This window comes from Rhodamnia argentea, chromosome 3 (genome assembly GCF_020921035.1).
Source record: "Rhodamnia argentea isolate NSW1041297 chromosome 3, ASM2092103v1, whole genome shotgun sequence".
Lineage (NCBI taxonomy): Eukaryota > Viridiplantae > Streptophyta > Magnoliopsida > Myrtales > Myrtaceae > Rhodamnia > Rhodamnia argentea.
In genome coordinates this window covers 9,135,338-9,161,198 of record NC_063152.1, presented here as the reverse complement: position 1 = coordinate 9,161,198, position 25,861 = coordinate 9,135,338, and the positions used below count along the sequence as shown (strand labels likewise).

General features: G+C 40.7%; 2 pseudogenes; both read right to left on the bottom strand.

Annotated features, from left to right (window-relative positions):
• Positions 1 to 9,710: 9,710 nt before the first annotated feature.
• LOC125314079 lies at positions 9,711 to 10,984 on the bottom strand (annotated as a pseudogene).
• Positions 10,985 to 12,356: 1,372 nt separating this feature from the next.
• LOC125314078 lies at positions 12,357 to 18,741 on the bottom strand (annotated as a pseudogene).
• Positions 18,742 to 25,861: the final 7,120 nt, after the last annotated feature.

The following is a 25,861-nucleotide window of genomic DNA, read 5'->3' as shown; positions in this document are numbered from 1 at the left end:
CAAAGGAAAGCCCACGTAATTTTTAACTCTAGAATAGACAGGTAGCTTTGGATTTTTTATGTTCCAGTGGATTTTCAGGTTAACAAAAAGTACTAGAATGAATGAATCGTGGGATGAGTTTTGGCAGATGCATACCATGGCCCAAGTGTAGTCAAAGGAATCAAAATTTATTGATAGCTCCTCCAAATTAGGAGAACTTGCTAGCAGCTTTGCTATACCAGGAAAATCCCATTTCTCCACTCATGCATGCAGAATCAGACACTTGCAATTAGGCAAGAAAATGGCACCACCTTCAACCTCTGCCGCAAGTGAGAGAACCAAGCACATTGAAGAGGCAACATATAAGAATAAGATTATTTATTCTTCTTTTCAAGTACAGTTACAAAAACTCAGCAAGTTTATGCTTGAGAACTATTTTGTTTCCCGCCTGAATGGTAAATTGAGTGATGCCAAAGCTTTCGAGTGTTGAAGTAACAGAGTTTGCATATTCATTCTATTTTAATTAAGAATTTACAATTACCTTTTGGAATCACGATTATGCGCTTCTGAGCGGGATACGGACTGACCCAACACCAGCTGCTTTTTCTTTGGTCTTTTGGTAGTTATTCTGAAGGCACGATGTACAATTGCCCCACTAGACATTAGGCAGAGTAGCAAACGATGGGAACCAGAATCCAGTGTGATAAAATTTCGTATGAACTTCCTCAACTCCAGGAAGAGGGACCATGAACTATCCATAAGTATGCCCCCAAGTTGGTTGAATGTAACAATTTGCTAACCCGAAGGCACCAATTACCAATCAAAAGCTGAGTTGCGTTCTGCAGCTTCTGAAGCAATCCCTCAACGAGGCTGGAGTACCCTCTGTAAGACTCAAACGAATATGGAACAGAACAATCAATTCGGCTTCGGAAATCCTCACGTCTCGTAAAACAGTTCAACTCAGCCTCAATCAAGGAAGAGGCTTTAATTACCAGCTGCCTCATCATACCAAAAGACCCTCTCAAACGCAGCGACAGCAAAAGAGGACTCAAAATCTCCCATGGGAAACCCTCATCAAGTGCATACCAAAAGCAGCGATCGACCACAATTTCCCCCAGACCTCTCGGACAAGGCTTAATGTTTTGCTTCAAACCGCGGCATTCCTCCAACCTAAGCTACTCAAGAGGCTGTCCACGGACGGGGCGCCCTTCCAGGGAAAGGAGACGACGAAGGTCCGAGATGGCGACCCACCACCGCTTCGACAAGACGTAGGATCGGACGACGAGGGAGGAGAAGATGCGGTGGGCCACCGCGTCGGGCAAGGTGTTGTTGCGATCGGCACCGTCGCCCAGGTTTCGCACCGGAGGGAGGAGGAGGACAATGATGAGGTCTGTGATCGTTTCTTCGCCCTGCGGAGCTTGACAATCGTGCCTCCGATTTAGGGTTTCTTATTGCTCGACTGAGCTGGGGCTTCCGGTCGCCGGAGAATTTCCGCGCCTTTCAAATGCGAGCGGCTACTATACGTTGGATATACGGTGCGGATTCTACAATGGACGATTCGGGCCGGATGTCGAGCTTGAAAATTCTTTATCCCAGCTCCGCCAAAACTTTAGAAGTCTTCATTATAGATCATCATTTTTAGAGAAAGCCACATTCATGACGAAATATGGCCTAGAAATTTACCAAAACAATCCTAAACGTATTTAATTATACTAATTCAGTCCTAAATTGTTTTTTATATCAATTCAGTTCTAAACTTTTTATATTTATGTCAATTCAATCTATTTGGCCAATCGGAGCTGACGTGACGTCGCCGGTCTTGACGTGGCAAAATTTTATTTTTTATTTTAATATATTTCAAACTTTTTAGTTATTTTTTAATAATTTTTTTATATCTTGCATGTCTATCCAAACCTAAAAAAGAAAAAAAAAAAGATAGGAAAATATTATTAAAAAATGAGTCAAAATTCATTTTATTTCTCCATTGATTTCTGTAGCTTCCTATTCAATTCCAAAGTTACGATCCGCTTCCACTTTATCGCCGATACCACAATATGTGCGACGTTCGGATCGATTCAAAATGTCTAAGAGAGTCTGTGATTGAAGCCTTTTATAGTATGTCGTTCGATTTTTTGGCTCCGAATATGCTTTTATTGCGTTTGACCGGCGGATTTGCCCTCACAAGCTTTAGATTAAATGGAACATCCTCAGGGAGATGGTGTGATATTATATTGTATGCTACAGTTTGTAAAAGCGTTCTTCAAAGTATGACATACTTGGCTAAGTAGCATCGACACCAACACGACACGACACGCTAATAGTCATTTCTAAAAAAATAGAAAATTTCGATACTTTGATATACGTTGTGTGTGTGTGTGTGTGTGTGTATATATATATATATATATATATATATATATATATATATATAAGTTTCTTCTTTCTCTGTTAGGGATTTACAATTTTTTTTTTTGTTGTTGGCTTTGTATATTAAATTTTATGGTGAATGGGTATATGACTTACTTATATATATTTTTGATAAATTTACATTTTGACCCATAATTTATTGAAAATGCTTAAAATTGACATCTTATATGTCAAAATGGTACGTCAAAATATTAGACTCGCCTCTTCTTGGCGTGTGTGGAGCGCCGACCACTTATCGGTCTCATATCGAAGAGTGCCCAGAGTGTCAAGAGAGTGTCAGAGAGTGTTGGACATAGCATGGAGGCTCTGGAGAGTGTCGGTGTTTCGTAGGTACTTGGTACATAATTCTCCACTCCTGAAAAGGCTAGCCATATGCAATGTAAAATCCAAGAATACTGTGATATTTGATCTGTTTCCGGATCTGCGTACTGTTCCATATATGCTTTGGCATTCAGCCTCCCGTCATCTACATTCGGGCTTCCACCATGAAGCTGCCGAAGTATAATCAAGTCTCCCGATCCCATTGATGTTTCACACACGTTTGCGTTTAACAACATGAATGGGTTGGCATGTAAAAGAGTTAGAGATGCTCAGGAGCTGCATGAAAATAAGGATCTGATCCTCGATTCTTTCGACAAGCTTGTTTGTTTTATGTTTTTTTTTTTCTACTGAATGTTGCAACTATGGTCTTGCAACTGTTAATTAGCTCTGACAAAGCTCCTGTCAACGCGTGATTTTGGTGCAAATCTTACCAGGATTTTCAAGACCTATGCTATCTTAATGAAAAGCAATTTTGGTGCAGAGGAAAAGAGCTTTATTGTGGGGGCAAATCATCTCAGAAGGTTGAAATTGTTGGTTTCCAATTTGACTTGGTGAAATCAAAACCGTTGCTTGCATTAGCTAAATTTCTTTTTCGAGAAGGTAGTTGGATTCGAGAAGATGATAATTGATGTCGAATTAAGGACGTTGCGTCGAGGAATACCTGTTGACCCTCATGATCTTTGGGATTATATCGAGGTGATTCAGCTGCAAGAAGGCCATCGAAAAACCTCGCGAAATGCTGAAGCTACAGATTATAGTTTCAATGGACTCCCTTGTGTGTTCCGAAAGCATAAGCAAATCTCCGGTGCACAATACACCCCTAAATTGCATGGCACAGGTAGTCTCAAGTCGGGAATAAAATTGCTTGTCTCTTTCTGTGCCACTTTTGACGGTGTTGGATAACCAGGTATGTTGACACCATAAGTTGGAATCAAGAAATGCTTCGACGTGGCTTCATTTCGAGTTTTCGCACTTGGATTTCATTTGGATCGAGCTTCTCTGAGTTTCATGGGCAATTGTTCCTTTTGAACAGGTTTACAAGCACTTGGTAAAATCCTTAGTTTCCATTCCCTTTTGAGTTTTGTCTAGTTTAATGATGCAGACTGTTTAACGGAACTGCACAGCAAGACCAATGTGTTTGTTCAATGGTTTGATTGTCCTAAGAAAGTCGTGGGATGGCTATGAATTGCGACAGATCACATGCTTCTTATTGCTCCAACGTCTATGGCTTTTGAAAAAGCTAAGACTATCTATAACCATTGTCAAAAGAGAGGCATTGTGAGAAGCGGCAAAAAGAGAAACTCCGTAAAGTCACCAATGAACTTCACTGCGTTTTATTTTCAAGCTGTTTTGATAATGAGGATGACATGGTTTTGCCTAATGCAGTGTATTCCAACACATTTTTAGACACACAAGACATCAATCGAGTATCTAGCAGTCTGTTTCCATCATTTGGATCTTCATGCCAGCAATTGAAAATCCTTCACTGCAGCCAAGTAAGACATTTTGCAGCAGCATAACGAATCGCACTTCTAAAGCACTTTTTTCTTTGTCGAACATGTAAATCACCATGTCACCAGAACAGCGCAAGCAACTTGTAGACTCATAGTCAAAGAGTACGTTTCAAAAAGAATCCTATCAGTATCATTGACGTGTGGCTTCTATGGTCTTATTCACTGAGCATCTTTGAAAGACAGAATACCTTTCAAAACGAGGACTGCAGAACCATCATCAAACGCTTCAGATTCTGCCTCGCTGCTGCTTCCAATAACTCCTCCTTTTTTCTACTTGCCTTTCTGCTCGTCATGCTGAACGCCTTGTAAAATCAGTTCAGCATTCGTTGAAGCTCTTGGGAGGCATAGGAGTTGCTGGTAGAACTCAAGCAATTTGCCAGGATTAACAAGCTTTTCTCTCGATTCATGCCGTCGTTTAGCTTTCAGGACCCACTTCTCCAATGCGAGTGCATCACCTAGCAAATACTTCACCAAGTAAAGCACCCATTTCAGCTCTAGACAGTCAGTGTCTAACCCAACAATCTCAACCCTCTTTAGCTGTTGAGCCAAACCGACACACAACTTCTGACAGCAATATTCCTCTTCATCACACTTGACCTGCAAATGGATAGCAAAACTAAGTTCTTAGTATGAAACTTGATGAGCTTAGACATTTTAAACATGTAACAACAGGACATCAACCACCCTGTGGTGATAAATTGTATGTACCTAATTCACCAGCTAAGATATCAGCTGAAAATAAATACAACAGAGATCAACTTTCCCTCTTAACTCTCCCCTCAATTAAAGTCTTTAAACTGTTCCCAAAGCTAGCCGTTAAAGCCCATTTATGTATAGAGGTAACATTTGTTAATCAACCATTCATCATGGACATGGAAAGCATAATGTGCGATGTTTCACTAGATGCATATGGCATAATAAAGCTACTCAGAGTTAAAAAGCGCCTCATTTGTCTCAAGAAATTATCCACTTTCGCAATATTTTAAGATAAAGAAGACAAGGAAAGGGCCACGTTTTTTTTTTAATCTAGAACAGACAAGTTTCTAATTGATAGTAGTCCCACATCGGTCAGCAAATAGAGAAAGAGATGGGCACATCCTTATAAAATGGGCCTCAAATCGAAGTACTGCGCCGAGCGGGCTGGTGTGCTGTATGGCCTGTGGTGTTGGGGCCAAACTTTGATTTTAAAGTACGGGTCCCACGAGTGTTTGCGGGTTGGAGTGTATTCTACCGTGTCCCAGCAAATTTTCGCGTGTCCGAGTAACATTGGTAGACATCTGACGACGTGCTAGCAATTCCAGCGACCTCTCACACAAACAAAATGAGCAAATTCCAGCGACCTCTCACACAAACAAAATGAGCAAACAACCAGCAAATGCTTCCTGATTTTTTTTTATGGGACATCAGATTTTAGTCTTACCAAAATTTCAATGGATTGCTGAACCTCTAACGGCCAAAAATTCTACTAAAGCTCTATAAGATGACAACGTATCTTTGAAACTAACAACCAACAAACAACAGGGCATGTATGTCGCATGCAAATCGCACCTATCTTTGAAACTAACAACCAACAAACAACAGGGCATATATGTCGCATGCAAATCGCACCTGGAGACACCAGCTCCCTATCACCAATTTCATGACGTAACACAGGCCGTGGAGAAGCACCTTCACTAAATTGCCATAAGTCTCATTGCTTGTAGTACTAGTCATGTAGAAAATCCAGCTTGGCCTAAACTAAAAGACTTTTTCATCCGCTGCGAACTTCTCCGTAGAGGAATTGCCCAATAGGCGTAAGTTTAGAATGTAGGGAGCCGAAATACTCAGGATTGGACGTTTATCGCATTCAAACATGTGAGAATCTATAAGCATCTCTCTGAAACCTCTGGTTGGAACCACGACGCACGATAAGTCTCGACAGATTTTCAATTCCAGAAATTGAAGAATAGGGCGGCCCCTCGGAAGACTCGCCAACGCATCGTTCTTGAGCTCCCCAAATTGAATGGACAATCTTTTCAGAGAAGGCAAATCAACAAAATCCAATGTAGAAAAATCTGCTTGCGCGATAGACACTCGCAAATCCACCATCGTGTTGGAGCGGAACAAAGAACCGGGTAAACGATACATGCTACAACGCCAGAACAAAAGGGATACGGACACCTCTTCCACGCCGTGGCTCACTAAATATTCGAGCCATCTATCGAGAACTGAGTCAATCAATGGGGACCCAAGGTGCGTGGAGGATGAATTTCCTCACCTAAGGTGCGGTGCAGAGCACCCTATCGACGAAATCCACGAAATTGGAGTACCACTAGCTGCTGCCCCGACATAGAAAGAAATCCATGCACGGGTTGAAGGTCCAAGTGGAATGCCACCGCTTGGACAAAACGCTGGTCTTGACAGCATCAACTGTGCTCATGAAAGACAGGATATGACCGATTAAGTGGTCGGGTAATCCACTGATGTAGTCAAGGTTCAAGATTTCATTTTGATGGAGATGAAGTTCCCTGGCCATGTTCTTGAAACAGTTGGGAGACGAAGGGAGAGGAGAGAATTTGCAGAGCAAGAGAGTGGGGAGACGATGGAATGGCAGAGTGAGAATCGGAGACAACATAATCGTCCCATTGAAGTAAAGATTAATTGCTGATTTGAATTTTCAAATCCTAATTTCTTCAAACAATTTCAATTTTTTGCATATAATCAATGAAGTATAAGCGTTAGCTGTATAGAGCTTCAACGGCCAAACTCTTCAAGACCCACGTGCACGGGCACGGGTCCGCGAGTGTATCCGAACAACGAGTTTTGTAAGTAATGCTATTTTTAGGATAACTAAATGAGTTTATTGGGAAATTAATTTAAATAAAGTCTGCCGCGTGCATAGTTTTAATGAGATAAAAGGATTACTTATTAGGGGTTTTCTAGTTGGGGCATGTTTTTCCTTGGTTGTCAAAGCAAAATAGCTTTTCCACGAACAATTGTAATTGAAGTTCCGGTTTTGGAGACAAATAAATTAGCATAAAAATAAGCGCTTATAGAATGTGACATTTTGTGGGATCAAGGCGTGGTTTATTATTTTAATAGTAGGGGATTGAAAAGATTTAAATTCAGGACTTCCTAATCGGATACCATGTAAGATTTTATGAGATCATTGCTAATTTTTTTCATTTGGTAATTTTCTTGTTTTAGTTCGAGCTATTGATAGCACCACGTAGCGGGCAGGTTAATGCATTTTCGAAATTTATTATTCTTAAATTAGAATTACTCTAAAAGGAATTATCATAACAATTTCTCAACTATAAAGGGTTCGCTCTTTCCCTTCGCCGAAATCAAACAAGGGCAGATTTAAAGGCATCAAATGGTGCGTAATCTTTTGTTTTCCCATGAGAATATTAGGTTATTTTCTTTTTCTTTCTCAGTAGTGATTTGGCTTTTGGAGCGATGATAGCATTGTTCTTGCGCTTTCGTTAGGTCGCTTGATGGAACTTGGTTTCTCAATAGTCACGGGACAATGCACCAATGTTCTATTTAGTAATGTTTCTATTTCTCCGATTCCGCTTTTTGGAACAAAAAAGAATCAAAAACATGTTTGGTAATACAAATAATTTTGAATTTGAATCTTTTGGACAAAAAATAAAAACAAAAAGAAAGATGATTTTGAAAAAAAAATAACACTTTTCAAAATCACGAAAAAGGACAAAATCTCCGTTCTTTTTTTAAAAAAAAATTAAGTCCACGTGGACTTTTGAACTTTTAAAAAAATTAAAATTATATTTGAAAATTTACTAACAACTAATTTTTTATATTTAAAAATGAAAATTAAAATTTAACATAAAATTAAAAACTTAAAAGGGGAAATTAAAAATTTTAAAAAATCAAAAGAATGAAAAAAAAAATTCAAAAGATAAAAAATGGGGGAATTTTTAAAAAAAATTAAAAAAGTTTAAAAAAGTTTGAAAAAACATTTTAATTTTTTTAAAAAAAGAAGAAATGTATTTCTATTCGGAAACAGAAATTTTATGTAGTTATCAAACACGTACTAATTTTCTAAAAGTCATATGTAGAATGGAATAAAAAAATATGATTCTAATTAGAATCACTTATTTGGAATGCCAAATAGGCCCTTAAGTGCGTTCATATTGTAAGTTTGTTTTGGGACAATGGCGGTGCATGCAGATTTTTACTGCCATAAAAACCACAAGTCAAACATAATGCCTCGTTTCGGATCGGAGGGCTAACGGGGGTGGATTTGACACTAGCTAGCGTTTTTTTAGATAAAAAAAAATGCTAGTAGCAGATTTGAGATTGACTATAAATGTTGGAATTAACTCGGGATGCGGATACTGAACATCATGGCAAAAGATGAGCGATAGAATTGGAACCGGATGAGACAAATATCAAGGTTTGACAGAGATAAAATAGCAGTTGCACATTAAAAGAAATGTAAATAGATAGAGAATCCGAAATTAGTTAAAATGTCAGAGTGCAAAAACGATTTTCAATCACGAGACCAAAAGAAATGACAAGTTTATATCCGGCCTAAGGATGAAATTCACAAACTATGTATGTTCATGCAATCTGCTGTTAAAAGTGAATTGGGAGAGTTCTAGTAGTTGTTTACCGCAAATTTAGAACCGGGTGTGCAAGTTGTACCAATAACTTCTCCAAGGGCGGGGAACTTTCGAGTATCTTCACTATACTACGAACTCCCTCATGGTCCGCTGCAACGTGGAACATCGGATGCCGCCATTCTAAGGATGGAAGAAACGGTTCGCTCGCCTCCCTTAACGACAGCACCTAAGCATGTCAATTGTGGAAACTAATCACTTTTAACTTCTTCAAGCACTAAAGAAGTTCATTCATAAGACATGGGTATAGTTCCAACCATTCCTCACTATAGGCGACAGACCAAACAAATGAGCAAACAACCAGCAGATGCTTCTCAAGAAAATCTTTTTGTGGCACAACAGATTTTAGTATTGTTAGATCCATAATGGCGATAAGATGTGTATTGGTACAATTACAAAAAGGAAAAAACAATCTCATTCCGCAAAAGTTCCACTGAATCTCTATAAGATGACTATGTTTCATTGAATAAACGATTATGAGCATGGCATATCAAGCCAACAAAAAATAATACAATCAGTCCTAAGCAAATGGCACAGTTGGTAATTCTGTCCGCAACTTGAATTAGAACCGACAGGGCTCAAAATTAATTAAATTGGCTTGCAGGCACCAGCTCCCTATCACCAATGTCATTACATGATGCTGCAATCTCTCGAGAAGCCCCTTGACAACATCCACACAGACCTTAACCTTATCATCTCCGTAAGCATTTGGAAATTTACCTCGGCTTCAACCTCGGAAGATACTTCATCTAGTTTGAATTCTACTAACTCTCTCTCAAAAGCAGAATACTTATCCAATAAACGTAATTTGAGAAGATGAGGAGCCGAAATTTTCAAGTTCGGAACTTCACCAATTCAAGGCATCAATCATCGAAAAACAGCAACGTCACACGTGAAGACTCACTAGCGTAGTGCATTGGAAGAAGAACTGTGGCAACCCATAAATGTTGTCCTTGCGCAGGGTCAAATCTTCGAGGCCATGCCTGAAAGCAAAGAGTAGCCACCTATCAATGGTTAACCCAACAGCAGAGTCGCTTCACGAGTGGAAGGTGAGACAAAGGAACTTCAAAGAGGAAGCTTTTCACCTTCATTGCGGTGCAGCGCAACAGCACGGCGTCCATGAAAGCAATGAAACTCTCCAACGTCATGCCATCAACATAGTCATCATCGGAGGGCATAGAGAAAGACATATGGGGATTAGCGGTCCAAGTGGATCGCCATCGCTTGGGCAAGACACTAGTTCTGATGGCGTCTTTTATCGTCAAGAAGGAGAAGATATGGAGGATGATGGCGTCGGGCAATTGGCTAATGTAATCCACTGAGTTTCGGGTTTCATCTCGACCCAAAGGAGGTCGTGATCATGGACGTTTCCGTAGGCAAGGTGGATCGGCGGAGAATTCTATTATGGCCATGTATGGAGGATTCGTCAAGCTTTTGCCTTAAGCTGCCAACTACGATGAAGCGCTTAGGTTGGCAAACCAATAGAAGAGAAGAGAACTATGTATACATAGGGCAGCACCCCGTATCATTTAATTTTCCCTTTTTTGTACTATATTGATTTTTTTAAAAATGCCCAGCCATTGTCGCGCAATATGAGCTCCACGTGGTGTCCACATTAAACTTTTTCCCATATGAATATTTCAAAAGGGATTAGTAGAATGATTTTTCGCTTAACATGAGCTCCATAGCCATCGCTAGGGGTGTCAAAAATATCCAAACTAGATCGAACTGAGCCTATTAACACCAAAAGTCGGCTTGGGCTTCGGGTAGTCGGAGAGCCCATAAGAGTGATGCGTTATCTAAAGGTCCATAGGGAAACACGTATTGGTAGCCAAAAGCATGGCAAATCGATGCTCGGTTAAGCAGAAAGTCAAGATCGGTATGTCACACCGACACACAAGTGGAGCGGATGATTCGGTACTTCAAACTATCTAAAAGATAACAAGATCGATTACCGAAGCCAATCCGAGAATTTAGGGATAGGACGTAGAGATCGTTTCGCTATGCAATTTATCTTACTGGCAATTTATTTTATATGCATTTACCTTTATGGCACAATTTATCTTTTAGACATTTACTTTTCTTTTTGTCCGGAATCACCACAAGAACCTGTTTAATCATCAAATTCGAAGGCTCTATGCATTCAGTGAAAGATATCCATTTTAAGCATTTTCAATAAATTAGGGGTCATAATGTAAATTTATTGAAAATATAAATACTTAAGTCATATATCCAGCTACCTTAAAATTAATACACCCAGTCAGCTAAAAAAAAACCTAATTGTGAATCTCTAATAGAACAAAAAGAAGAAACTTACTGCTGATATTTTTATTTATACATTATAATTTATTATGTATATGTAAAAAATATATATTTAATATACAACGTATCCCAATCTGTCGAAATTATCTATTTTTTTTAGAAATGATATGTCGGCATGTCATGTCTCGGTGCTACTTACTTTATAAGATCACGATTATTTATTAAAGAAAGATTCTTTAACACCGCTCTAGTTTATGAAAAATCACTACAGTAGTTAGTTTGGTAGGTTTTCAATTTGGAAAAATATTGACATGATGAAAAAGTGAATGCCGCCTCCACAGGTGTTCAAGTTGCGGCGTAATAGCTTGAAAATAAAATGAATTTATTGACAAGTACTGAAATGGGAAAACTGAAAAAAAAAAAAATAATAGGCTAATTGCGTTTGATAGGAAACAATTGCAAAGGTTGTAGCCTACTGCGAAGAGGGTTGAATGAAATTTTCTCGGTAAAATTTTGCAAAAATCAAAATTTCAAGTGATTTAAATTTTTTTCATTATTGTTTAAATTGTATTATACTCTACTTTATACCTATATATGTTTGTAAAATGGTCATAATAAAATACTCTACATTTCATCCAAAATGTAATACAAATTGTTCAACTCTAGGGACTACATAAACCGATTCTATAGACTATATAAACTTGTCAATAATGTTAAAATACTTTAATTTTTTTTTATATATAGAGGACGATCAATTCTCTATAAAATTACGTCAATCATGCAATCAGACACTAAAAAAATTGGTGTGGCCACCACATGACACTCATGCCACACGATAATATGTCAACATTGAAAAAAAAAAAAAAAAGGTTAGTACCACGGAAAATTTTAAATTGATACATCTGTGACAAAATAAGTTTGAGGTAAATTTATTACATGTGTGACAGTTTAGGGTTTTTCGTGGTATCAAGAAAAAAAATCAGTGGATAGTATTAAACAGGGAATATTAAATGTAATGGACTCTTGCCATGTACAAGCAATAGTTGCAGGGAGGGAAATCTTCTATAATCACAGAGAGTTCAGAACAATAATATTTCATAATATGCCCGAAGTTATTTTTTACAATGAAAAGTAGAATGAGATATTTTTTTTCCTTAACTCTAAAGAAAAGACAGAAGTGGGTTTAGTTTCTTTCCTTTTGTGCTGATCATAAAATTCTAAATGCATGCAATCAGAACGCCTGTAAATGCAGGCTTTCAGAAGGACATCCTCGGGAGGGATAACTAAGAATGACCTTCAAATTGGGAGAGCGATTTGGGTCCGACAAAATCATCCGAGCCACTTCAAGCAGCCCCCAGGGTTCAAGTCTCTCGGACAATCTGGAATTGTTACTATTGATCTCTATTTTGTCCAGCAAACGAGCATTCTGGAGGAGAAACTTGAGCAGGGAAAGAACAGGTTCCCTCGCCAGCCAAGTGGCACCGTGATCGACAATCTCGACATTCTTGAGATGCATTGGACACCGATAGATCCTTCTCTGTTCGGCAGAATTCTGCAATTCTTTTGCATCAAAGTTGCGATGGCAGACATTCTCCGCAGCGAACTTAGTTTGCAGAAATGGAACATCATGACAAACGATCAGCAACAATTGGAACTGGATGGGACAAATATCAGGGTTTGACAATATAAAACAGCAGTTGCTACATTCAGGAGAAATATAAATTGATGGAGAATCCAAAATGTCAGTTAAAATGACAGAGGTACTAAGACGATTGTCAATCATGAAAAGAAAAGAAAATGACAGGTTTATATCCGGCCCAAGGCTGAAATTCACAAGCTATGTATGTTCATGCAATCTGCTGTTAAAAGTGAATTGGGAGAGTTCTAGTAGTTGTGTGACACCCTGAAAAATTCGAACCATTTTGGCGATAGAATATAGGTTGCGGGATGTCTGTGGACTCCAATCTATTGTTTGAAATTGAATTCATGGAAATTTGGCTACGGAAATTCCTAATTTTTTGAATCGTCGATCGTATTAGTTTAGGGATCGATCGATCGATCGACTTGTTTTAGAATTGGAAATTTCTATACCCAAGTCTTATTCTAGCCCAACTAAGATGGGATTGGATGAAATCGCCCTTTTTAGAATGGCCAGATGACAAGAGTGCCCTTAGGAAGACAATTGACTAAAAGGTCCTTGAAATTTTAGGAAATGACAATTTTACCCCTAGGTCTTCATGAATGCCAAGACAAGAAAATAAATAAAGTGGGGCCTACTCTTATCTCTTTCTCTCTTAGTCAAAGGCAGCAGCCACCACCAACCCTCTTCTTCTTCTCTCTCTTTTCCCCCTCTCTTCCTCTTCACGCTACTTTTCCCCACAACCGACTCTGCCCTTCTTCTTCCTTTTCTTCTGTTTTCATGCAAAAACCACCACACTACAGCCACCCTCATCATCGCCACTGCTTTACCTACTCGTCACCACCACCTCAGACCACCACACATCCACCGCCGGCCACCGCCGAGCTTAGAACAGCTGCGAGAGGCCGGAAGTCCCGCAACAGCACCTGCTCTGTCCTGCTGCGTCCGTCGTTGTTCCAACGGCTTTCACGCATCATCAGCCGCCACCACCATGTCCTCCAACCACCTCAGCATTCCTCTGACCTCCAGCCACCACCTCTGACCGTCGGAAGCAGCCATAGAACCGCCGGAGGAGTTGAAACAGCCGCTGCCCCAGTCTACCCTGCTTCGATCCTCTGTTTCGCCCGGTTCAGTCCTCACCAGTTGTCCGCCACTCCGCCGCCTTTCTCCGCCCATCTCCGACCACCACACACTCCCCGACACTCCCTTAAACCCTCACAGACCACCCCACGAAGCCCCGACGTCGTTGGAACCCCGAACAGCTCTCAAACCTAAGCTGTGTCGCCTCCCCTGTTCTGCCCGACGCCCTGCTCTACTTCTACAGCTGCTGCAGCTTATGTTTCTGTCTCTGTCGCAGCATCTGCTTGCTGTCCCGACCACCTCCGACCACCTCAGCATCCTCCAGACTATCCTCGACCACCCTGTACCGTTGTATAGCCGCCTGAAGTCTCGAAATTTTGCAGAACAGCCCAAAACCGCCCCTGCCCTGCTACTGTACAGTGCAGTTTTCAAAGTCTGACTTGGAGAAACAAGGCTTGCTCGCAAAGCAAACGGACCCGAAATCACCCCAAATTTTGTATACACCTTCCTCTACCTCTCTACGACATTACCAGCTAAAGAAAATCCCCAGATCAGTTCTGAAATTTGAAACTGTATACGTTGCCGTCCAGACTGCTCAATCTGCCTGGTTTTGGGAAAACTGGACTGCTTCGCCCTTTACCGACCTCCACGGACCACCGCACACCCCTTGACACCTCTCTTGACTTCTTAAGACGTCCTTGGATCATTTCCAAGCTTCGTTGTGGGCTGTAGAGGCCCGAACAGCCCCGGTTCGGTAAGAACAGTTTCTATTCTTAGTCCGTTTTGATTCTGCTTAGACTAATTATTGCTGATCACGACTCAAATGAGTTCTGACATGATCTCGTCGACCTGTGTGATTCTCTATATTAGGTCTCGACTTCGAGGAATAGCCATTGTTTGGTCGCATTGACGCTCGTTGTTCATCGAATCTCGGTTTGGAACCCGAGAACCACAGAGGATCATAAATTGTTGTTCTGACACCAACCGACGGTGAGTTGACTTCTAATCCCTAGTTAAGTCGCTAATTACGTTTGGAATTAGTGTGATTAGATTATCTAGGTATTTAGGTAGATCAACTTGGGTCGGTTTAGGTTAGAATTGACTTTAGGCTAAATGGCCCTAATCGAGGAGGTTAGTCAATTATAATTACTTGGAATGTGACTGCTTGATTTTTGGGCACCTTGATAAGAATGAAGTTGGTCCTCAAAGTGATTCATTTGACAATGAATTGGCTATTCGCGTTATTTGATTAATTGGCTTAGTTACGCAATTATGTGCTATGAACGATTGAGAATCGATTGGATGCTCGTTTGAGTTGTATTGACTCTATTTGGTTAGCTGGACCTTTTAATTGGCACTATGCATTCATATGACCTTGAATGTCCCAAAATGCATTGAGCATGAAAATGGCAAGAGCCAAATCTTTGAGCATAATTGTGTGAGCATTTGGCTAAATTCAAAGCTAAGAATGAGATGGTTGCTAGATGAGTTGATTGGTCATATGATGGGATGATGATGCGTGGCATGTCGAGTTCGTATCGTGCCTATAGCATGAACCTCACGACTTGTCAATTGCCCAACTTTCTGTGTTGCATCATGGATCGTCGGATGCCGATCGCAGCTTGTGACGGACCGATGCTCCATAATGGAATGCCTACTTGAGGTATTGCGTTACCACTTGTAGTTGCCATCGCCAAGAAGTTATGGGACGACGCTTGGGTTACCAGATGATGACCATAGCATTGTGTTGCATGAATCGTACTAATAGATTCTCGTATTGTGTTGTATGGATCTATTTTCCTTGATCACGCAAAATCATCGTTAATAACTGAACTTGTGTGGTGTCCAATATCTAACTGATGTTGAGCTGCATTATGAATATTTGAGAATTTGACTATTGAGTCGAATTGGCACGATCATACACTACGTCAATGTTGCATTATGCATGACCTCCTATCGTGTAAGTTGCTTGTGGTTGTCATACATGTATTCCATGGTCTGTGATTGATCAATAAGATGTTCCGGACGAATCAATGCCTTAGCGGGGCTTAGGCATTGACTTACCGAGATCTATAGATTCGAAATGATGGACTTTAGGGTCTTTTTTTCTTTTTTTTTGGAGTTAAGGCTGAAGGCCATGGTGATGTAGCTTCTTTTGGGAATAGAAGTGATGTTAACCCTGCCTGACCCCTTATCCTTTTGTTGATCATAGATAGCCGCCCCGAAAAATGGGGTTGTATATGACAGTAGCTCAGTAGGATTAATTACCATCTACTTTTGATATGGTATCGACAGTTGTATTTTGGTATTTAACTGTTATGGATGTTCCTACTTGCTATCCTTGTTATATTTGTTAGAATGGGATTGTATACGTTTCCACTTGCGTATTATGGTATCATAGGTCGATAGCGTACCTAGGACGTTATCCTTTATGACCCGAGGCGATTTGGTAGGGATGCCACGTACTCGAGAGTCGGGGCGTGACAAGTTGTTTACCGGATATTCAGAGCTAGGTGTGCAAGTCATTTGTAAGAATAACTTCTCCAAGCGTGGGGAACTTTCGAGTATCTTCACTATACTATGAACTCCAAAATGGTCCGCTGCGAAGTGGAACATCAAATGCCGACATTCTAAGGATGGAAGAAACACTTCTCTCGCCTCCATTATCGACAGCACCTAAGCATGTCAATTGTGGTGGAAGAAGCAGAAACTAATCATTTTCACTTCTTCAAGCACTAAAGAAGTTCATTCATAAGACATGCACATTAGCGATCTCTCACAATAGCTGACAGACCAAAGAAATGAGCAAACAACCAGCAGATCTTCTCATGAAAAATCTTTTTATAGCACATCAGATTTTAGTCTTATCAAAGTTTGACTGTATATTTGGATTCATAATGAGTCTTATCAAAGTTTGAATGTATTGTTGGATCCATAATGGCGATATTAGGTTAAGATGTGTATTAGTCTATTAGAAAAAAAAAAAAACTCATATGGCAAAAGTTTCACTGAATTTCTATAAGATAATTAAACTAACAATTTATGAGCATGGTATCATCAAGCCAACTAAAATTAACACAATCAGACCTAAGGAAATGGCACAAGAATGTCTGTCTGCAACTTGAACTAGAACCGACGGGATTCAAGATTAATTAAATAGGCTCGCACCTGAAGGCACCAACTCCCTATCTACAATGTCGTTACATGATGCAGTCTCTCGAGAAGCCCCTTGACAATATCCACACAAACCTTAGCCGTATCGTTTTCAAAAATTTGTATTTCGAAATTTAACTCGGCTCCCACCAAAGAAGATACTTCATCTAGTTTGAACTCTCCTAACTCTCCCTCAAAATCTGTCTCACAATAATCGCCCAATAGACGCAATTTGAGAAGATGAGGAGCTGAAATTTTCAAAATCGGAACTTGAGCATGATGAAATCTGTGACAATCGATCACCAGCTCTCTCAAACATCTTGATTCGACTATAATGCGATTGAAGCCCACGCAATAATCCAAGTGAAGGAACTCTAGAGCAGGGCTGCCCCTCAAAACTTGCATCATGGTGTCATCCTCCAACTCCGCATCTTCAATGTGCAATCTCTTCAGCGACGACCAATTCACAGTAGCAATCTTCGAAAAACAGCAACAGGACAATGAGAACTCACCAGCGTAGTGCAGCGAAAAAAGAACTGCGGCAACGCATAAATGTTGTCCTTACGCAAGGTCACCTCTTCGAGGTCGTGCTCGACAGCAAAGTCGAGCCACCCATCAATGGTTGGCCCAACAACAGAGTCGAGCCCCCCATCAACAGCAAAGATGAAGCTTTTCATCTTAATTGCAGTGCAGCGCAACAGCACGGCGTCCATGAAAGCCATGAAACGCTCCAACATCATGCTACTATGGCGATGATGGCGGCTGGGCATAGAGAAAGATATATGTGGATTAGCGGTCCAAGTGGAACGCCATTGCTTGGACAAGACACTAGTTCTGACGGCGTCTTCTGACGTCAAGAAGGAGAAGATATGGAGGATGATGGCGTCGGGCAATTGGCTGATGTAATCCACTGAGTTTCGGGTTTCATCTCGACCCAAAGGAGGAGATGATCGTGGACGTTTCGGTAGGCAAGATGTGTGACGCCCTAGGATTTTTATGAGCTCAAGACAAGGAAATTCATTAAAGTGGAACCCACCTTATCTCTTTAGTCCAAAAATCAGCCGGCCAACCCTATCTCGTTCTTCTCTTTCTTTTTATTTCTTTCTTTCCCTCTCTCCCTCACGCCCACCGCCTCTCCCACTCCTCTGTGCTGCGGCTGCTTTCTTCCCCCTCTTCTTCCTTCTTTTCGTGCGAGCCAACCCTCAACTCGAGCCACCATAACCATCGCCACCTCACAGCCCGACCTTGACACCAGTAGCCACCGTACGTCCTCTGCAGACCGCCGTCAACAGCCTAAAACTCGGCGTGCCCTGCTTCTGCACCTGCTGCGTGCTGCAGCTTCTGGGTGGCTTTGGCTGCTGTTGCAGCCTTGGTCTTGCATCGTCGCTGCCCCAGTGACCTCCCTACGCCTCAAGTCGCCATCCCTGACCGCCTCAAGCCGGCTGAGCAACCTCGGAGCAATGAAACAGCTCTGCAAGCCCAACGCCCCTGTTTCGGCGTCCCTGGGCTGCAGCTTCTGTTCCGACCTTTCCAAGCCAACTCCGCCATTCGCCAACCACCTGCAGCAACCCTCTCGAACCCCCGTCGTCCGCCAAGCTCGCGGGTGACCGGCCGCTGCACGTTGAGCCCCGAAACAGGCCCGAACCAGCTTCCCCTGCCTCCGATTCCCCTGTTTTTCGCCTACTGCAGTTTCTGTTGCTGCTGCCCGAGCTCCCTCTGGCCACCACAGACCACCTCCGACCATCCTCGGACTTCCCTTGATGTTATCCAGCCATCACCAAGTCAAGCCGCCACCGTACCATGCCGGAACAGCCACGAACAGCCCTGCACAGTCCCGGTTCCCCTGTTTTCCTGCTCTGTTCCAGTTTCTGTTCGCCTACTGTTCAGCCGCCTTCCGGCCAGCTCAGCCGACGTCCAACCACCACAGCCATTCTCGGACGTTGCCCAACCATTGACCTCCACCGCTCAGCCTTGCACCGCCTCCATCCAGCTACCACAGCAGCGAAACAGCCCCGGATTAGCCCTATTCTGCCCTGTTCCCGTCGGGTGTGCCCTGTTTTGTGGGCCACCGACCTGGGCCGTGGCCAAGATTCTGGGCCAAGTGGGCCGGCCAAGTTGGCCGAGGGCCTGGGCCATGTGCCGGCTCCGTGGGCCAAGTTGGCCGAGTGTCCAGGTCCGTGTGGCCAAAAATTGGAGCCCAAGTGGCCTAGTCCGTGGGCAAAGTTTCTAGGCCAAGTCCAAAATTCGTGCGAAGGAATTTTCAAGGATTGCCAACATACTCGCCTCGCGTAATTGACGGTGAGTCAATCTCTAATCCTTGGTTAGGTCGTTAATTACGTTTGGATTAGTTTAATTAGATTATGAGGGAGTTTAAGTAGATTAATTTGGGCCGGTTTAGGTTAAATGGCCCTAATTAGTTAGGTTAATCCGATTGTGGCTAGTTGAGACCGAATAATTGATTGATTGATTGGCCTTGTTTGATCGCGAGTGAACAATAGGTCAAGGATGAGCATATGATTGATTGACAATTTGGATTTAATTACGTGCGATTGAATTTTTGTTATTGAATTGTTTATCTACGCTCGATTATAATCTATATATATATTAATTGATGAAATGACTTGGTGAATAGCTAGTCAAATTGATTGATTGGTTGGAGTTTGATCACTCGGTTTATGGATGCGAGGTCGCATGGATAACATGTGCATTTGTGTGATTACTCAAGAGTTTTGCTATGTGAACATATCGCGTGAGCATTTGACTAAATGCTGATTATAAACCGGCTATTTGTTGAGTATGCTTGAGTGGTCACACGATGAATTATTCTTGGCAAGTTCGTACCGTGCCAGCCGTACGGAATCATATGATTTGTCGGATGCCCATCGGTCCGTGCCGTGCCAATCGTACGGATCACATGGATTGTCGGATGCCCGTCCCAGCTTGTGATGGATCGAAGCCCTTACGGGGATTCCCGATAGTGCCGTGTCGTGTCGGTCGTACGAATCGCACGGGCTACCGGATGCCATCGCCGAAAGTAAGGGACGAAGCTTGGTCCCGTCAGCAGACACCGCCAGTCGTAGTGTAAAGTCATACCGGTCGTGTGCAATTGGGCCGGATGACCATTAATAATCGGACCACGTGTGGTGTGTGCGTATGCGATTGACATGATATCTATGGGTTGTTATGCGTGGCATATTATGTTGAGTATTGCATACCGTGTGATTTTTAGCGGGTGAGCCGCATGTGATTAAGATATTTATATATTAATATGTGATTGATCGACAAGACCCTTCGGACGAATCAACGCCTTAGTCGGGCTTAGGCGTTGACTCACCGAGATTTATATCTCACCCCATCATTGTTAAACCATTTTCGGGTCCTAAGTGACGGAGCTAGTAATCCTTTGAAAAGCTAATAAGGATGAGAGTGACGTAGCCCTATTTGGAGTAGGTACGAAATTGATTCTACCTCGTCTCGAAGTATGGGACCAATTAGTGTGTCATTTCGGTTGACTCACGATGTGATTGTAAATAAGATCATGTTTTTGAATTAATGCGTTTTTCCTACCGATCTATCTCTATCTTATATTTTTGTCCTGGAATATTGTACGTTTCCGCATGCGTAGTTAATCTCATGGGTTGGTAGCGTGCCCGGGACGCTATCATTTTAACTCGAGGGACGAGATGGCGGGGATGCCGCGTGCTCGAGGATCGGGGCGTGACAAGATGGATTGGCGGAGAATTCTATTATCACCATGCATGGAGGATTCTTCGAGCTTTTGCCTTTAGCTGCCGCTACGATGAAGCGTTTAGGTTGGCAAAACAAAAGGAGAGAACTATATATAGATATCGCTTAGGTTAAAGGATTTGCATCACGGTTGTTGCTGCTAGAGCGATGCATTGTCTAAAGGCCCACAGGGAAACACATATTGGTGGCCAATAGCATGGCAAATCGATGCTCGGTTTAGCAGAAAGTCGGGATCGGTACGTCACACCGACACACGAGTGGAGCGGATGAGTCGATTTTTCAGACCGTCTAAAAGATAAGAAGAGCGATTACCGAAGCCAATCCGAGAATTTAGGGATGGGACGTACAGAAGTAGCCGCAATCGATGGTTATAGTTTGCGCTATGGTATACATAGTCAAAGACAACTCTTTGTAGGAGACCTTCAATCATCCAATAATCAATAACACGTATCGTTTTGCTCCGCATTTTATCTTACTTGAAATTTATTTTATATGCATTTATCTTTATTGCACAATTTATCTTTCAGTTATTTACATTACTTTTTGTTCGAAATCGCCAGAAGAACCCCTTTAATCTTCAAATTCGAAGGCTCTACGCATTCGGTGAAAGATCTTTCGTCACAGATATTTCCGGCGAAATAGGACTCTTCTTCAGTGGGCAATGCTTTATATAACAAATTATCGTGGGCTATTTAGCGACTAACAATGGATGATTTTTAAATCAACGGCTGATATTGCCTATGTATTGAACGATTGATATTTAATCATATTGTCCATTGATTCATGATTCGCACGATAACTTTTTCTCGAAAGTGGACACGCATTGTATGTTGGGAGCACGTAGCAGAAGCTCGACACCTTTGCTTTGGGATATCACCGAAAGGAAGCCCAAGTCAATGCCGATCAACATATCCAGTTAAATCTTAAGGTCTTCTCGATCGAATATGCAGAGTTGAGTGATGATTTCCTTGGGCGAATCTTCAGGGGAAGTCTGGTTTTAGAGCCCCTTGAGTTGCGCAGGTGTTGGGGCCTGAAGAACATTATAATAGATTCATTAAGTACGAAGAAGTGGGTACTCATCGGCCTCAGCATAAATTTCTCTTAAGTGCAGAAAATTGTCCGAAACTCCGTCAGTCTACTTAACATTTGTGCAAGGACAACACTAAGCTGCTTGAGTTCGTGTCTTAAAGTGAGTGCAATATTGTACTGGAGATTCTTTTGCTGCCATGTAGCGTTCGGATCTTGAACTAAGAGTTTGGCAATGAGCACCAAGAAAGAGAACATGTTTTATATGTGTAGAAGAGTTTGAGAGCTTAAATTAAAACAAAACTAGGGTTTGCTCCTGCCAGTGAAAGTGTTTTCCGAGAATTTATTTACCGAACTTCGCTCCTTTGGTTCTCTAAAAGTGACTTAGTCAATGGAAAACGCTTTTCGAAATTATTCATCTCGAATTTTTTTAATATTATATATTCTATTTTATTTATATATTTTCCTACTTTTTATTTTTTAAATATTTTTATTTTTTTTTGTCTTTGTCTTTTTCTTTTTCTTCTTCCTCTGCCGGTTGACTTGCCTCGGCAACAACCGACGACCGATTACAGACATGGGCCGGCAAGCTTGAGGCTCGCCGGATCCCACAAGTTTGAGCTCGCCCGTGGTTGCTATTGGCCGGTCGTGATGGAGGGAGAAAGAAAACGAAAGGAAAATATAAAAGTACTTTCAAATTTTGATTTTTTTTAACATGAAATTGAAATAATTTTTCAAATGAGATTCAAATACAAGAAACCATTTTTGGTCACGTATCACCAAATATATGAAAAATAACCAATTTCTAGGAAAATGATTTCACTAAAACTTATTTTGTTTTTCATGGAGTTTTTCCCCAATCAAACACATCCTTACTAGCATCCGCAATGGACAAATGGAAGTTGCTCATTTGAAATTTTAGTGAGCCGATACTGTATTTTTTCTATGGATCCGCATCTAATGTGAAGTAAGGTTCTTAAGTAAGCTATCTATGTGCAGATTGAGCTTGATGAAATCTAAAGAACGTTTTAACTTTGACGAAGAAGATTTTTTATGATCATGAAACGGGAACTTTGAAGGTTTGGCAAAACATCTCAAGAGAGATGACATCATCGGATTTGTAGCTAATAGCTGTAGGCAAAACATCTGTTCGCCCTGATTAAGAGGATGCACTTGTGCTGGAGAAGTTGATTATGCAGGCCGAATTGCCCACACGACATGAATTGCAAATAAATCGAGTTTTGCTAGTTCTTTTCAAGCCTATTATAACTCTGTTGTTAGACTTAAATGATCAAGATGTTAATTATCCCAATTCATTAATGCGATTCTTATTATACTTGGCAAACGACAATTTACTGCAAAAACTGTTAATAGTTCCTCATTTGTGTGGTTGTGCTCGTTAAAAAGAAGTGTTGGCATATTTGGAGTACGATGATTTCATTTTCTTTTTTTTTTTAGTTACCTCTACTGGTTACTACATTCGAGATATTTCGGTTACTTGTATTTAGTCGAAATCCTTATAGAAGTGTTGTTGGATTTGATTTTGCCGACCCAACTTTGTAAGTTGTCAATGTTACGTTCGCATTTAGTTGAAATAAATCATAGAAATGACATCGTGTATAAAATAAATTGTTAATTCCAAGCATGGCATTCTTCAATCTTGACCTTGCCTATGGGAGATGAAATATTTGACTTTCCTATCTATCGGCTTGTTTGATCTGTTATACACTACTATAATATTAGGATTTAATCATCATGGAAACAAAACTGAGTAAAGAGAGTTTCGAGCTTGCCAATGTTATTCTTAGACCATCTTGTGAAACAACTAGAAGTAATCTTTCCCGTGTTTGTTCTTAGCTTAGTTTATCTTCATAAGATTATTATTTACACCCCTGCTCATTCATTTCGCATATCAAAGGCTCGGGGGCTCTCGCTCTCTCCCTAACTCAAAAGGAGGGTTGAGCTGACCGAGCCAAAATTAGAATTTTTCTATTCTAAATTTTTTATGAACATGCATTTTAGGAAAAAAAAAAAAATAGCGAGCAGGTTAGTGTACAGCGTAAGTTGATCACTTAATACTTGTTTCTCTAAGCAGAAATTTTAGTTGTGGTGCTCCAGCTCTTTTTCGACGTCGAGATCTTCGAATTTATTTTTGCAATTAATGAGATTCTTTATTTAGTTACGCTTGCATGAATTACTAGAAAGAGAAAATTCTAACAAAAAAATTTGCAGCCACAAAATTAGGAAAAGTCTAAACGAAAAAAATTGAAGGATAAGGCAGGGTGTTTAAAAAAGGATAGGAAATAGGATCGAATAGAAAAAAAAGATAGATACCAAATCAAGAATCGAGAATCGATAACTAATTGATGAAATCAACTTGAATTTTGAAGAAACTAGAATAAATGGTGATTAGGTAGAAAGAAAGAGAAAAAGAAAGGTCTATATTTGAGGAAGAAACGTGTAGATGACGTCATTTATGGGCATGTATGTTGACTAGGCATTGCCGGCAAGCCATGTATTAATAAAATATGGCCCCGTCATATTTTCAGCAATCCAAATTAGAGTTGGCATTTAACTGATTATTTTTTTAAGTGGCACTCGAGTGATCCGAAAAATACTTTTGATATCAACATGAGCATCTTACGAAACTTTTGACACTTTTATGTTCTTATGTCGAAAATAACCCAAAAAATGTTCTTTCACGAAGAAAATTCGGTTAGCAGAGGAACACAAAAATAGCATAACATAAAAGGCGAATGGACTATGGATTGTGAAACTTGAGAATCTTGCGTGTTGGCACGTGAATTGTTGCATGAAGATAAAAATTTGTTGGGCTTTTTGGTTTTTGAAGTAAAAACTCATCTCCGCGGCCACCGTGCTTTGTTCTTGTGGGATTCTTTAACATCACAATTTTCTTGTAAAAGATAACTCGAATTCTTCAACATCACAAGTGTTTATCAATTTTTGCATGTCATTAGAGGGCAACGTGTCTTAGGATTAACATGCAATAAGCATTCCGTATAGATAGCATTTTCAAATTGCGTCTCATGTGTCATGAAAGAATGGACGAAAAAATTTAATTGGTGTTGCATCATTAAATTATTACTCATTTAATGGCAAGTTCACTAGGTGACGTGTGGAGTCCAAGGATCTAATTTGCTGTTTTCATAGAGAAGAAAAATACAAAAAATAAAAAATAAATAAACATCTCATATAACTTGAATCACAAGATTAATCCCTTATTAATTCTATCTCATGTCATAGCATTCATGACATATCATTTCATTAGCTTTAGGGGTTAATTTCATGCCATTGCACATACTTAATTCATTATAGCATAGCACACATGGCATTTAGGGCTTTATGGCAGTTCATTAGTGAATGTTAAGATTAGGTGCATCTAATACAAAGATAGAATATATTTGATTTATATGTTCATCGATCGTTTAGTTACTGTCTTGAGATAATTTTATCACGACTTCTCAATGGTGATTAGTGCACGAATGGAATACCAAAGCTATGTGAGTGTCCCTTCGCTTTCTATCTTTTCCCATCTTTTCTGTTCTTCACGTAAATGTTAACTTGTTTAATTAAAGGTATCTAAGAATATGATAACAACATAGAGAGGCTCAGTCCTTGAACAACATTTTCATTATTAGTAACTAAACCGGTTGTCCCATTCATGACATGAAATTTATTAAACTTCAACAGAACATGCTTACTTTTGTATCGTGTAGACATGTCATGTCGAAAATTGCCAGCCTTAATTTGAAGGTGACGCGACTCGGGGTATGGTCGGATGCGGAGGTGGGCGAGTGGCAAGTGTAGCAACGGCTATAGTGGAAGGGATGGACGGAAGAGAGTGAAGAACATATAACCTCTAGTTAGTCATCTACGCATCATGAAGTAGACCGATTGCATGCTTGCATAAAGAACTCAAAGCATAAAGACAAGAGAGTGCTTGTAAACCTGTGTCATTCACTGAGATAAACAGCCAAACTAGCCGTTTCTTGAGACGGACACACACTTGATGAAACGATAGTAAGCTGAGCCACAAGTCCAGTTGGACAAGCACAAAGGGATGATATTTC